Source organism: Pantherophis guttatus, chromosome 2, assembly GCF_059756535.1.
Source record: "Pantherophis guttatus breed Tessera chromosome 2, ASM5975653v1, whole genome shotgun sequence".
Classification (NCBI taxonomy): Eukaryota; Metazoa; Chordata; class Lepidosauria; order Squamata; family Colubridae; genus Pantherophis; species Pantherophis guttatus.
The window spans coordinates 198,380,127-198,395,122 of record NC_142064.1 but is presented as its reverse complement, the minus strand read 5'-3'; the positions used below and the strand labels follow the sequence as shown (position 1 = coordinate 198,395,122).

Here is a 14,996-nt window from a genome sequence, read left to right as displayed (position 1 = left end):
AGCACATGTATGTGAGGGGACCTTTACCTTTACCTTACAATGACCATGGCACTAGGGGTTCATAATTAAACACCATTTTCATGAGCCTCCTCTCATGGGAAATTGTTGAAAGTTCTGTAGGGAAGGTCAGAATAACAAAATACTAAGCTTACAAGCTTAGTAGTTTCACAAATGATTTGCAGTGACATCTACATATTTGCATGAACAAACATATTACTAAAAAATAAAACTGAGTTTATTGAAATTTAGTCCCAAATACATGGATTTCAAACTAGAATAAAAGAATTAGAATAAAAGAAAAATCCTGCTATTAAAGATATTTATCTTCATTAAAAAAAATCGGTATTAACATGTTTAATTACAGGAAACCATGCTTCTGACAATATCTGTGACAACTTACCTATCTTTTCATTCCTTCATTTCCCATCCATATCAACTAGATTTTTTAAAAAAAATATTCCATCTTTATTGTTTTTATAAATAACTTAAGGTGGCGAAGATATTTAATGCTCCTTTTTCCTCCTATTTTCCTACAAGAAGCCTGTGAAATGAATAGGACTGAGAGTGAGTGAGTGACTGGTTCATAGTCACCAAGCCAGCATTTCCTTTTGAGGGCTAGCATGTTTGAGCTACAAAGCTCTGGGTGACCACTAGATGGCCACTAAGACATATGTACAAAAACTCTAGATCTTTGCTGCCATCTGGATGTTTGCAGCCCAGATCTGTTAGTCCTACTTTTCTTTTTCCCAGGAACTCATTGTGACATTGCAAATGTTTATTTTTTCAAATGGAATTATCTTTTCCTCCAAATTTTCCCCTGCAATGGCTCCCTTTTTCACCTGTTCTGTTTAGCATCTTTTTGACATAGCCAAATTAACATCACTTTAATTCTGGATTGGGTTGCACTATCCCAGACAGACCTGGTTTGTAACTTGGGGTTCTCCTGGACACACAACTCCTGCTCGATAAGCAGGTGAAGTTGTGGCTAGGACAGCCTTTCCACAACTTTGTGTTGTGCGCCAGTTGAGCCTTTTTTTGGATTGGGAATTCCTGACCTCAGTCACTCAAGATCTGGTCATCTCGTGCTTGGACTATTGCAATACATTCTACATGGGGCTACCCTTGAAGAGTATCCGGAAGCTTCAGCTGGTGCAAAATGCAGGTTCATTGGCGGTTCTTGAGGTTCCTAGGGTGGCCCATGTTACATTGCTGTTGTAGATGACCAGGCTGAGCTTGAGGGTGAGGTCAAATACAACATCCGTTTGGAGTCTCTACACAACTGTGAGAGACCGAAGTTCAGCCTTCTTTGCTTCAGGGTCCAATTCAAGGTGTTGATTATCACATTTAAGGCCCTAAATGGTATGGGTCCAGGCTATCTCAGAAACCAGGTCACCTTGATGGGGTTAGCTTGCCCCACCCATGCTGGCAGAAGGGACATGCTGCAGATGCCATCAGCCAAAGAATTTCCACTGGCAAGTTCCAGAAGAGCCTTTTCTGCTGCGGCAGAGCAACTCTAGAACATCTTGTCCCCCGAGGTCAGATCTGCTCCCACCCTTTCAGCCTTCAAAAAAGCCTTGAAGACATGGCTATGTCAATTAGCCTGGGTCCCTTAATGGAGATGTAACACATTGGGGGTGACTAACGGACAGGGGTGGGCTGCTGGAGGTTCAAAGGGTTTCTGTTGTGGTCTGCCAGCAGCCCGTGGAGCTAGCAGCGGAGTCAGACAGCGAGGAGGCTGGGGAGGACCATGGGCCAGTCCTGGAGTCTGGGGAAGGCCCGGACGAGGGCTCTGGGTCGGAGGCAGAGCTGGGTCCAGGGCCATCAGGGAGTGACGTGCAGGCTCCGGAGCCTCCAGAGTCGAACAGCAGAGAGGCAGAAGAACAGGAGGAGCTTGTTCCTAGTGCACACTTGCGCAGAGCTTCCAGAAGGCAAGAGCAGCTAAAGCAAAAAAGACAACTCGGGAGTAAGGCCAGGAGATGATTGGCCCCTCCCATAAGGCTTAAAAGAGCAGCAAGGGCTCTTGCACTCTTTGTAGGAAAGCAATGTTGCTAAATCTGTTTTCCAGTCGGCGTCTCGTTTCTGAATTTTGTGGGGCTTTGCTAAGGCCTTTGGCAGGGTGCCAAAGAAGATAAAGGTTTGTGATAACCCCCTGGACCTTTTCTGTTTTGGAATTAATTTGGACTAAACTGGGAATGAAGTAATTCTCAGCTGTTATAATAAAATAGTTTTGTTTGAGAATAATTGGGTCCTGTAATGACTGAGCTGAGGTCACAACAGGTTCCAGAGAACCCCTAGCTAAGATTCTGTGCAGTTCAGAGAACCCCCAAATCCCACTCCTGGCTGGCCCCGTCCACCCCCTCCCACATAGCCCAGTTTGGATGCAGTTAAATGCAGGGTGCGCGCGGAGGCTCGGGGAGGGCGAAAAGGAAAGCCTCTGGAGGCCAGGGAGGGCAAAAATGCCCCCTCCCCCACCATGGTGCAGGAGGCTGGCTAGGCCATGCCCACCCAGCAACCAGGCAGAGAACCCCTTTTTGAAGCCCACCCCTGCTAATGGAGTATAAACACCCTGCCTCCTCCCTGTGTATACTTTGCTCTCTTTCCGCCCCCTCCCCTCTATCCTGCTTAGCTTTATTTTAACCGAATTTCTAAATTTAAGATCTTTATTGTTTTAACGTTTTACACTGCATTTTATTCAATGTTTGTAAGCCACCTAGGATTGCCTGTGGCGAGACGGGCAGCATACAAGTTCAATGAATAAACAAACATAGCCAAAAAATGTTGGGTGCTTTCAGATAAGGCTTTTATTTTATAACCGTCTTACCACATTCAGAGAATTTGATATGGAAGTCTGAATACAGCCAACTTCCATTTGCTGTTCTCCGAAGTCCTTTTATTGCTTTTGTTTTTTTCCTTGCAGGGAAAAATCCATTAGGAAGGGCCAAGTGAAATTACCGCGAAATGTTTTTTGACAATTAGCATTAGCAGTCACATATCTGGAAACAATCCTTCTTGTATATTATATTTTAGAAGCTGTGGGTACCTTAGGTGACCAGAAGCTGTGGGTACCTTAGGGGGAACACTTTTGAACAAAACCCCCATAATATTAAGTCAGATAATGGCATTTTGACAGATGCAGATTTTACCACCATGAGCATTTGCTTTAAAAAAAAGTACAGAAGTCTACTCCCTATGCAGTCAGTCACACTGCTGTCCCACTTTTTCCTGCCTTCAGCATTTGTACAGATAATTTTTTAAAAATGCATGTCCCTCCCCATTATCAATTCCATGTTGAAGTGGTGCTGAGCTATAGCAATATAACTAGTTGTATAATACTTGAACAAACAAACGAATAAAAATTCCCTGAATATAATTGACGAGCAAGGTTGTTCTGCAACACCAAGCTGCTGTAAGCTATGTTTTTTAAAAAATAATCATGATCTTAGCCCATATTTAACCGACTGGAGATTTCACACAAAATCCCCCCCACTTTTGTAAAAAAAAAAAAAAAAAAGAAACATTGCATTTATTTTGCACATTCACTCTAGCAAGAGGAGGAAATCATCTGGTTGCTATTTTGTCATGGCTCTTCAGTTTGCTGCCTCCCTAACTGATCAAATCCCACTGCAATCGATCATAAACGCTTTGCAAAACGAACGCGGTGCTCTATTTCGGGAAGGGCACACGGAGCACGGGAAAAACAGACTGAAACGTAAAACTGAGGAAACTTCACAACCCCCAAGGGAAAGATCTGCGAGGAACGCACCACAAAGGGCAAGCAACCATATTTCTTGTTTATGCAAGAAGAGCTCCCAGGCTTAGCGTTGAAGGGCGGACTCGGGGTATTAACGTCAGAAGGGCATACTGTTGACTCGCGGAACCGAAGCGCGCCCTAAGACGTTTACCAAGCCATCTGGGCTTCCCCGCTACGGTTCCCCTCTTTTGTGCCTCTGCCGGCGACGGAGGGGAAAGTTTGCTGATTAGCTGAGCGGCTTGTCAATCACGCTTTGGGAAATTCCAAAAAGGGCGGATCTGAGTCAATGTTCCTTCTGGGCAGAGGAGAGGAAGTAAAAGCAATGCCCGTGATGCAAAGGTTTGGAGGTCCCGGAGCTGTTTGGACCTCGATCCGTACAGTTTTTAGCAGGTAGGACTAGCTCACCTCTTCCCCTCTCCCTGCAGGAACTCGAACTCATTGCTTCTCTTTTAAACAGAAGGAGGAGGTGGGAAGGATGGAATCCCGGGTGCTTTCGGTACGTGTCCGAGATGCTCTATGTATGGCACGGCTTTTTCAAAAAAAAAATATATATATATACATATATATATATATATATATATATATGTATGTATGTATGTATATATATATGTGTGTCTGTGTATGTATATATGTGTGTGTGTGTGTATATATATATATATATATATATATGTATATATGTATGTATATGTATATATATGTGTGTGTATATACATATGTGCGTATTTGTATATGTATATATGTATATATGTGTGTGTGTGTGTATCTCACACTTATGGGTACTTTAGGATTTGGGAATAAAGGTGAGACAAGATCAGCTCAGAATAGGATAAACAAGAGTATCGCTGTAAGGGATGCAGGCACAGGCAGGTCTGAATTCTCTCATTTGGACCACTTTCTGGTGAACGACATTTCTTAGTCTCACTTCGTATTGCAGGTAATAAACAGTGATCTTGTAACTGTATTGAGTTTGGGGGGGGGTTATCAGGAAAAAAAGGAGGGGATGTTGTTCCCTTTGATGTTGAACGTAGAGTCTTTTAAAAAAAATATCCTTGTCCAAGTGCACAACCAAAATTCTGTTGTCATATTTTTCTTTGCTGTTAATAGGTCAGATCTCCAGTATGTGGCAACTCTTTTGAGATGCATGAGTGGAAAGATCACATCAGATTATGGTGTCATGTAAATGAATTAAATTACTGACTCATTTGCTAAGCACTGTTCTTGTTTGGGAGCAACTGATGTGTCTGACATCTGGGGCCCAATTCTTTTCATATACACCTATTTGTTCACATTAAAATATGTAGATTCCCAGATAAACATGCACAGGATTTTAACGTTTTTTAAAAAATGTGCTCACAGTATTTTTATTCTACTGTCTTCCATAGATTACAGGTTTGGATATGTGGGAAATATTTTATTTTCTCTTTCCCAGACTGAGTTAGATCCATGTAATTAATGTTAAAATATGATTGGCTGGCTTGTGGCTAGCATGCTTAGTAGGATGGGTGAGTCCAATTGATTGTGTTCATTATATAAACAGTGGTTCAAGTTAATTGTTGGTTGATCAACACATCATGGTCACAGTTGGTGAATAGCTACTAGTGAGCAGGGAATTAAAGCTAAATCTCATTAGTAAAAATAACATCTCCTTCAAATTGAAGGAAGGGCATGGATCTAGCCTCAGACTGGGAAACTGGAAAACAATGTAAGCAGGTACATCTTCAAATATCCTTGGTAACAATATGGTAGTGATTTGCTACTAGAGTATTATGAGGCTTAAATATGATTAGATTTTTTGTTTTTGGTGGTGGTGGTGGTAGGGAAGAATAGTCCAGCATTAGTTAATTTCCATCATCTGCTATAACAAATTTCCAATTATTTTTCGGTTGTGTTATTTTGGTTTGTCAGTTCAATTTCTCATTCTCTATTTCTCAGAATCAGGGAGAATAAGCATAATCACACATTTTCCTATAGGTAGTCCTCAATTTACAACAGTTCATTTAGTGATCATTCAAAGTTACAACAGCACTGAAAAAGTGACTTACGACCATTTTTCACACTTGTAACCGTTGCAGCATCCCCATCCATGGTCACATGATCAAAATTCAGATGCTTGGCAATTGTCAAATATTTATGACAGTGGCAATGCCCAGGATCATACGATCACCTTTTGTGACCTTCTGACAAGCAAAGTCAATGGGGAATCCAGATTCACTTAAAACCATGTTACTAACCTAACAACTGCAGTGATTCACTTAACAAATGTGGCAAGAAAGGTAGTAAAATGGGGCAAAACTCACTTAACAACTATCTTGTTTAGCAACAGAAAATTTGTGATCATAAGTCGACTACCTGTATTGTTTTTTGTTGGCATCATACAGTAGGCACATTTATGTTCAGCAATAGAGTTGTGATACAGCCATTAAAGTGAAAGGCTATATTAAAAAAAATCAACTGAAATCATCACCATTGGCCTGTGTACTGAGTATTAAGATCAAGAGAGAGAAGTAGATTTATGAGAAAGTGTTGTTATGTGGCATATCCCCAGTTTGGTTTCTGTTACTCCATATGCAAAATAACATTGCAGTACATATAGGCAGTAACCTCCACATATGACCATAATGGAGACTGCCCATTACAGATGTATATTGTGATAGTCATAAAAGAAGTTGGTCATGTGACCAACCTGGTTTTATTTATTTATTTTTTTGCAGTCGTCGTAAGTGCAAACCCGGCAATCGCAAGTGTGAGCCTATTGTTTGCTATGGATGTGATTTTGCAAAAAACTGGAAGTAAGTGTTGGGTTTTGGCAAAACCATGGTAAAAACAGTCACATGACTGTGGGATGCTGCAAATGGCCAGGATTGTGGTTGTGTTGCTGAGTGCCCAAAGTGTGATTATGATGGTGGGATGGGTGGGGGTGACCATTAGATTCAGAGTCAAGTCCCCTTTTTCAGGCAGGTGGTACCTTGAATAATTGCTAAGCAACCAATCATAAGTTGAGAACAATCTCTATATGTGTTGGCTTCTACATGAACTAGAATCTGCATTATCAAGTTCTTGGCTCACGTAGAAGCCAAGGTACATGCACTGCATGTGGAAGGTTTTTCTCTCGCACACATCAGTGCTAAACATGCTGATATTGCTTGAGTGATGTTTGGTTGTGCACAGAGCTTTTTTTAAAGAATGTGTGATGGAATTGCTCCATTGTCCTAATAGAATCTCCCAGAATCCATTTAATTTGTCCGTAGATTAGTTTATTTGATTTTGTTGTTGGTGAGCCTAGCCATTGTGGTTTATTCAGTAGCCTGTGGTTAAACTATGGTTTAGTATTTATATGAGCCAAGTCACCAGCTCCTTATGATAACCTTTAGGTGAACTCCTGTATTGGTTACCTGCACTGGAAGTGGTTAGGCTCTCATAGAGTTCCAGGACTCCCTCTGCAGCCTTGAAATACAGAACTGCTTGAGTAATTTTAACCAAAGTGTAAGAAGAAAAGTCAGGGTGAAACCAAATAATTTAGATTTTGCCCTTACTTGTTTATCTGTGTATGTATGTACAGGTAGTCCTCGACCTATGACCACAATTGAGCCCCAAATTTTTGTTGCTAAGCAAGACAGTTGTTAAGTGAGTTTTGCCCCATTTTACGACCTTTTTGCCACAGTTGTTAAGTGAATCACTGCGGCCGTTAAGTAACGCAGTTGTTAAATGAATCTGGCTTCCCCATTGATGTTGCTTGTTAGAAGGTTGCAAAAGGCGATCACATGACCCTGGGACACTGCAACCATCATAAATATGAGTCAGTTGCCAAGTGGCTGAAATTGATCACGTGACCACAGGGCTGCTGCAACGGTCGTTTTTTCAATGCCATTGTAACTTCAAACGGTCATTGAATGAACTGTTGTAAGCCAAGGACCACCTATTCTCACATATTCTATAGGGGTGTGTGTATATGTATTCAGGAGCAATCTAGGCAATAGTGTAGCAATGGTTTGAAGGTAACCATTAACCCACTTCCTAGAAGCCAGGGTACACAGACTGTTTATTATAAACTTTAGTCTATTTTATAATAAGCTTGGAGAATGAGAGGTGCTCTGGGCACAAGAAGAGAGATGGTTTTAAAATTGTGCTGTGTCTGTTTTCTTATTACAAAAAGGAGATGGTTCCAGACATCTATGTACAAAAAAACCCGAGTCATTCAGCATATGGAGTTCTGATCTAATCACTCCTCCTTGAGATGCACTGTCTGTCAGGGTTCCAAGTAATACTCCCAGGATAAATAAAGACTCTGAGGCAAGCAGATTCCTCAAAGAGCTGGTTCATTGGAAATATCATATTGGCACAGGCTAGTGAAAACCGACTTTAAAGGTTCCCGCAGTTTTCACCGAATTAAAAGTAAAAGTTTTTCCCCTTCCCCAAACAATCAGTCACATGGTCCAATCATGATGCCATCTGGTTGCCTGGTAATATCACTCCTCCTCTCTCTGACCTGGTGTGAGAATGTCCTTGGTTCCCAGGAGAAATATTATTTTTTTTTGGCATATATATTTTATTGATATTTTTTCTTTAATAAACATTCTCCCCCCTCCCTAATCCTCAGCTCCATTGTGGCAACACTGAAGCCTGGAAATGGCCTCTCTCAGGCCAGCTTCAGGGTTGATACTGTCTCTACTCTATACCAATTTAATGCTTATTTGGTGCCAGCTCTGGATACATGTTTTCTTTCCCAAGAAAGAAAACATGTGGTTCTTATCTGTGGATAAATGATTTGGACGTTTATCCATTATTCATTAACATTCATCTCTGTTTTCTGGATCATTGGGACAGGCAGAGCAAACAGGTCATGATATGCCCCTCCCCTTTTGTTAATTTTTAAAAAAATTGATGGCATTCATGTTCTATGAATCATGATCTGATGGCTTCCCCTGAAATAGTCTGGCCTAGAATTGGCCTCTCTTTCCTGGAAACAATTCTTGGGTCTTTTTCATACCTTTGGGGACATATGCCAAACTATTATAGCAGTGTGTGTTCTGATACTTTATTTATCGTTCATTTATTGTTTAAAATTATATAGATACATACACACACACACACACACACACACACACACAGATATACATATACAGATATGATTCTGGGTGGGCTTAGAAACAGAACAAATGTAAACATTGGCAAAACAGAACAATACAGTAAGAAAAAGGAAAATGTATATATAAAAGTATGTAAAAACCTCCTGACCTTCCACAAGAGATTGAAGACCTGGCTCTGCCATTTGGTTTGAAGTCCCAATGGGGAACTATCATGCTGGGTGGAGGTGGTTGATGGACTAATAGTGGTACATTCTGCTCTCTTCCTTCCCATCTTTTGGTTATGATTGTATTGCCTGTATTAGGTGGTAGAGAGTCAGAAATAGTGGCTGATCTACTGTAATTCACCCAATGCCTTTTAGTAGCTTCTGTAATCTTATCTCAAAAGATATACCGCATGAATCTTTTATTTGCCATCACTCTACCCATCTACCCCCGCTCAGTTTTCTAACACTAAGGAGAAAAATCCCCCTGTAGCTGCCTTGTATTTTGTATTATGTGTAGTGCTGCTGACAGTGGGTGGTAGTAATCCTGTTATGGAGGCTGCAGTGTCATTTAAGTGGGCGAAGCAGAGAATAGGTGGGCAGAATTACTTTGTGGTTTCTTCTTTTGCACCTGCAGACATGGCTGTCTCATGACCTTAGTGTGAGGGGGAGTGTTTCGTCTTGAAAGTGCCAAGGTGTATGTCTCTTTCCAAATAAGTTCCCTCTCAGCTTTTTTTTTTTAAAGTCATCATTAATTCTAGCTACAGTTGTCACGGCACCAAGCTGATCCTGACTGATATAAAAAAAAAACAACAACTGAGAAGAATTTGAATGAAAATCTACTAGAAAACCCCAGCACTCTTGAATTAGACCGAGAAGTTGAAAAGAAGCATCCCGCCAAAAAAAAAAAAAAAAAAAAAGTGGTAATGAACTGGGCCTTCTACCAGGACCAATTCTATCAAGACTCGAACACTTCAGATCAGTGTTTCTCAACCTCAGCAATCTTAAGATGTCTGGACTTCAATGTCCAGAATTCTGGGAAGTGGTGGCTGAGGAATTCTGGACATTGAAGTCCTGTCATTGTAGATATGCTATGGTTGAAAAACATTGCTATAGGAAATTAAACAGATGTATGTATTCCAGAAATCCAAAAATGAAGCTATAAATAGAAAACTTAATAATGTAACAGAGAAAATGATAAAAAATAGGACAGGAAAGGACTCATTTTATTGGCATTTCAGTAAAATAAATATCAGTGAAACTAAATGAGGGAAGATTTGCAACTGGCACAATGGAAAACTTTGTCACATAAATCACTGTTAAACTGTGAAATTCACTGTCATAGTTACGGTAATGGTAGTTTGGATAGTTTTAAAAGAGACTGGACAGATTCATGGAAAATCAGGATATCAGTGGTGTTTAATACTGATAGCTATTTACTATTTCCTAAATTGTAGGCAGCATATGATAAACACTGCCTGTTGGAAGGTGACTGGAATGGAGGATCACCTGGTAGTCCAGTTTGGTGAGCTTCACTGGTGAGCTTCCCAAAGAATCTAGTTGGATATTATGCAACACTGCCCTATATTATGTTACTCTGTAGGATAAGCCAACAGGGCTTTTACATGGAAGTCTTTTCTGTCTATGGCAGAGGTGGGCAACTGTAGCAACTTTACAACCTGTGGAATTTTGGGCCCCACTTCAAGATAATAACTTTGACCCATAATGAGTTTGATCTTTGAGGCCTATTAAGGCATGGGATAAACACCACTGCTGCGTGAAAGCCTTTTTGGTAATAATGGTGTATTGCAGGTGGTGCAGATTTTATATATATATATTTCTGTAGCATATTTTATGTGAGTTTATTTTATTTGTTGCTGTGAATGCTGTTTTTGCCACTATTGCAATGCTGTTTAAATTTGGTATTTGGTTGGCATATAATTACTGTAGGTCAATATATTTTCAGCCTGCTGTTGGAAGTATATTCTAAGGATTTTAGAGGTGTGCTCTCTCTCCCTCCCTCTTTCTCTCTTTAACTACCCATCTCCCTCACAAAGGGGATCTGGGTGGTGTACATTTTAATCAATACAACAAAACATTACAAACTGAATAAGATAAAAAATGTAAAACAACATTAAAATTGCATAAAATGGAAATTTCCAAGATGGAGGTCTAAGAGTTGGGGGAGGGTTTCTCAATCAGCCTCAGCTGTGTGAGCCCCTGTATTCCCCTCACAAGGCTACACAGCCAAGTTTTGCCCCCACTGCGGGAGGCCAAGAGATTGGGGTTTTTCCTCACGTCTGAGGGCAAGATGTTTCACAAAATATGGGCAGTGGAGAAAAGGTCCTCTTCCTTGACCCCACCAGTTGAAGTTTTCTGACGAATGCGGTCTGCAGCATGCCTTCCCTGCCTGAACAAGTGGGACAAACTGGTAATGGGGCAAAGGTAACCTGGCCCTATGCCATGTAGTATACTCACATACTACATCTCAGGTATGAGAGCTAATGTACTAAGTGGGCTTATTTCCAAGTTATTATGAATAGGAATACAGTAGAAATCCTTATTAGTTTCAATGGAAGGCATTTAGTCATCTGACTGGCATTCCCATGGAAACTTAAAGTGCATTCATTAGCTGCATTGCACAGTTCATAGTTCAGGATGTTATATCAGTTACAGAAGCATACTAGATGAATCAAAATCACTACTAATCAAGTTAATGATTTCTATATACTTTGATTAAATTCCACATGAAAGGAGAGAGATATTCATTTATTACTGAAAAACAAAGTATATTTTCCTTTCAGATGTGGTCTCCTGATCTCTTCATTCTCCTGCAGATTAAGTACTTACAGAAATAAGCATAACGAAAAGCAGTTGTTATCTATAGCATTGCACTGTAAATCAATCTAAATTTTACCCTGAGAGTCTTCATGATATTTTGCAGGAGGGTATCTAAAAAGTTACTGTATATAAGAGCCATGGTGCCACAGTGGTTAGAATGCAGCATTGCAGGCTAATTCTACTGACTGCCGACTGCCAGAAATTTGGCAGTTTGATTCTAACCGGCTCAAGGTTGACTCAGCCTTCCAGCCTTTTGAGGTCGGTAAAATGAGGACCCAGATTGTTGGGGGCAATATGCTGACTCTGGAAATTGCTCAGAGAGGGCTGTAAAGCACCATGAAATGGTATATATATATATATATAAGTATTGCTATATATCTAGTAAATTAAAACTTGTCCTGTAAACTTTATACAAATGCTTACAGAGATATATGTCCTTTATTAACAATATGAGCATCATTTTGAAGTTATCCCCATATTTATGAGAACAATCATATATCAGAATAAGGTTACGCAATCTTAGTGACCCCTAGATAGAGTTTATCTAGCTACTAGTAGCCTATTAAGTATCTCTGTCTGCTTGACTGGTATGTGAATAATGTGATTGTTTGGGGTTTTAAATTCAGAGTGATGGTTCCTTCTTCATTTCCCAAAGATCTATTTTCTAATGATGGTAGTTAATAATGGAATTATAAGGTTATCAAGAGAAGAAGGGCTGGAAGAACATTGTCCATGGGGTTGCGATGGGTCGGACACGACTTTGCAACTGACAACAACAAGGTTATCAAATAGCTTAATTGTAATTAGGATATTTTTAGTTCCTGCAAATTACTACCCCAGCAGGCCATTATTACTAAAATAATTTACAATATATTGTTCTCATTGTAGTTAAGACTGTAGAATTTGCTGCTCAGTGAGATACTTGGAACGTTTGGTGTTCAGGTAGTTCAGTCAGTTGTAATAAAAGGAGAAAATGAATATTGCATTAATATAGATTTGATACTTGATTATCTTGTGGGATTCAGTTACTAATCTGGTACAATCTGTACAGTATTTGCTGATTTCCTCCCTCAAACCCCCCGCCCCCCCGCTCCTCCAGATCATTAAAGGATGGCAACTTCATCATTCAGTGTTCATGCCACATCGTTTCAAACTGGGGTAATTGTAAGGTGTCAGTTGTTATGTTTGGCAGTTGTCTGCTACAAACCTAATCCCCAAAAGTTCTCTGAGTCAGCGATTCTTCAAAAGAAAATATCCTATTATGGAAAATGTTATCTATCCTCCAAGATTAGATTCTTCAAAAGAAAATATCCTATTATGGAAAATGTTATCTATCCTCCAAGATTAGTGCACTTAATATTCTCTGTGCATGCAAACATAAACTGACTATATTTCTTGATCAATTTCCAGTCAGCTGCTGGGAATCTCCAGAAATAGATAGATTACTCATGAACCAATGACTCTTTCTCATTGCTTTGATATGCCTTCTGTTTCATTATCAGCTGAACCTCAATCTATACTCTCCTCCCGGATCTGCTTTTTCAGCTCGGCAAAGTGGGATTACAGTGATTAATATATCATGTGTCAAGCAGATAAAAGGGTTCTTATGTCATCTGCTCCAGGAGGCTGTTGTTGGGGTGGTTGTGTTGAATTGATATAAAGCAAGAAGAATGCAGTTGTGTTTTCCCTTGAAAGTTTGTATGGGATTTGAAGGCAGGGATTTACTTTAGGCTGAGAATATCCACAGCAATGTTTCTCAACTTTGGCAACTTTAGATGTGTGGATTTCAACCCCTAGAATTCCCCAGCCAGCATGAAATCTCATTCTGGAAGTTCAGCTAACTTTATTTTCAATTGGTTACAATTCAGCAAAAAGAAAAATGTTTGTTCTAGTTTCAGCCAAACTCAGATCCCATAGTTAAATGCTCTTCTTTTTAATATTTCTCTGTGCAACATATCCCATCTGCTTACTGGTTCCTGATCTTCTCAGTGCCTTCCTTTCCCACAACCTTCAGCTATTGACATCAGTATTCTTGTCTTTTGCTCACTCTTACCCTCTGAATCACTTATTCCCAAAACATCCCCATATCAGTCCATATCTAGAATATAATGCTCCCATTTCATTCTCTGTACAATTTTAAACACCCAAAACATACATACTGTATTTCAGTTCAGTCATAGACCATGCAAAACCAGCTGTGTCGTGCATGGACTGGTTCACGTATTGAACATTTTGCATGTACCTGTTTCTAAAACATATATTTTGTAAACTGTTTTGAAGACTGTTTTGTAAACTGTCAGATGCCAGCTTCTTTGTTACCAGTGAAAAGATCCATGTCCCTAGTAGGTCACGAGATTGCTATTATTAAAAAACTAGAGTTTCCATTATTACATTGATAAATTGTAATTCACTTGCTGAAATTTTCGTAACCCCATCCTTTTCATTTCAATAAACCTTGCTAAAGAAAAGTGTGATGATCTTGCCTGAAAAGAATTCCATATTTTTTGGAGTATAAGACACACCTTTTTACCCCCTAAAAGGGGGTGAAAATTTAGGTGCGTCTTATACACCAAATGTAGCCCCGCCCACCCACTGGCCCCCACCCTTTGGCCTGTGTAGTTACCTCCTTGCAAGCAAACAGCAAGAAAAAACAGCTCCTTTCAGCTTCAGCACAGGCTAATTAGCACAAGTTGATTAGATGGCCTCCTGACTCTCAGCTGATTTGCTCTCAGCTGTTTTGGGCAGGGCTGTGCTGCTTGCTGCAAAGATGTAAATTGCTGGAGCAGATTTTTTCCCCCTTGTGCTAATCAAGCTATGCTGAAAACGAAACTGAAAGTAAAGCAGGCTGTTTACTGCAATGAGGCAAAATTAGGCAGAGGGAGATTTCTTTTTCTTCTTTTTCCTCACCAGAAAAGGTAGGTGCAAACAATGGGAAATTTAAGGCAAAAGAGGAGAGTTCAAGATTTTAAAACACAAAAGAAAAAAAAGGAGAAAGAAAAAGGCAAAAATAAAAATGGGAAGGAGAAAAAGAAAGAGAAAGATGCTATACATATTTATAATTGAAATATGAATAGTAGTAAGAAATAAATGGGAAATCATGATTGTAAAAATGAAATGAATAATAATTGGAATATTTGTCTTTGTATTTTTGAAATCTAGACAATGATAAGTTTTTATTTTTTTATTTTTTTTAGAAATATGAATAAGTATAAACTGTAACAATTGAAATACCTTTAATGGTATATGGTGGTGAAAGTAAAAAGGATTAAGTTGTAGCTTGGATAACAGCTAGAACATTTTTAAATTTAATTAGGGAAATTGTAATGATTGAAATAT

The 14,996-nt window shown here is 39.6% G+C and overlaps 1 protein-coding gene across 13 annotated transcripts in view; it reads left to right on the top strand.

The window, feature by feature from the left end:
• Positions 1-14,996, top strand: part of TNIP1 (TNFAIP3 interacting protein 1) — a 68,633-nt gene that overhangs the window by 4,232 nt on the left and 49,405 nt on the right. The window contains exons 1-2 of one of the 13 annotated variants that reach the window (XM_087887512.1): positions 4,032-4,141; positions 6,463-6,540. The exons of 4 other annotated variants lie outside the window; for them this stretch is intronic. The gene's annotated coding sequence lies outside the window, so the exon portion shown is untranslated. Of the gene's footprint in view, positions 1-3,538; positions 4,142-6,462; positions 6,541-10,281; positions 10,358-14,996 lie in introns of those variants that run through there. 8 more of the 13 variants (XM_087887515.1, XM_087887508.1, XM_034402220.3 and 5 more) reach the window with 8 other exon arrangements.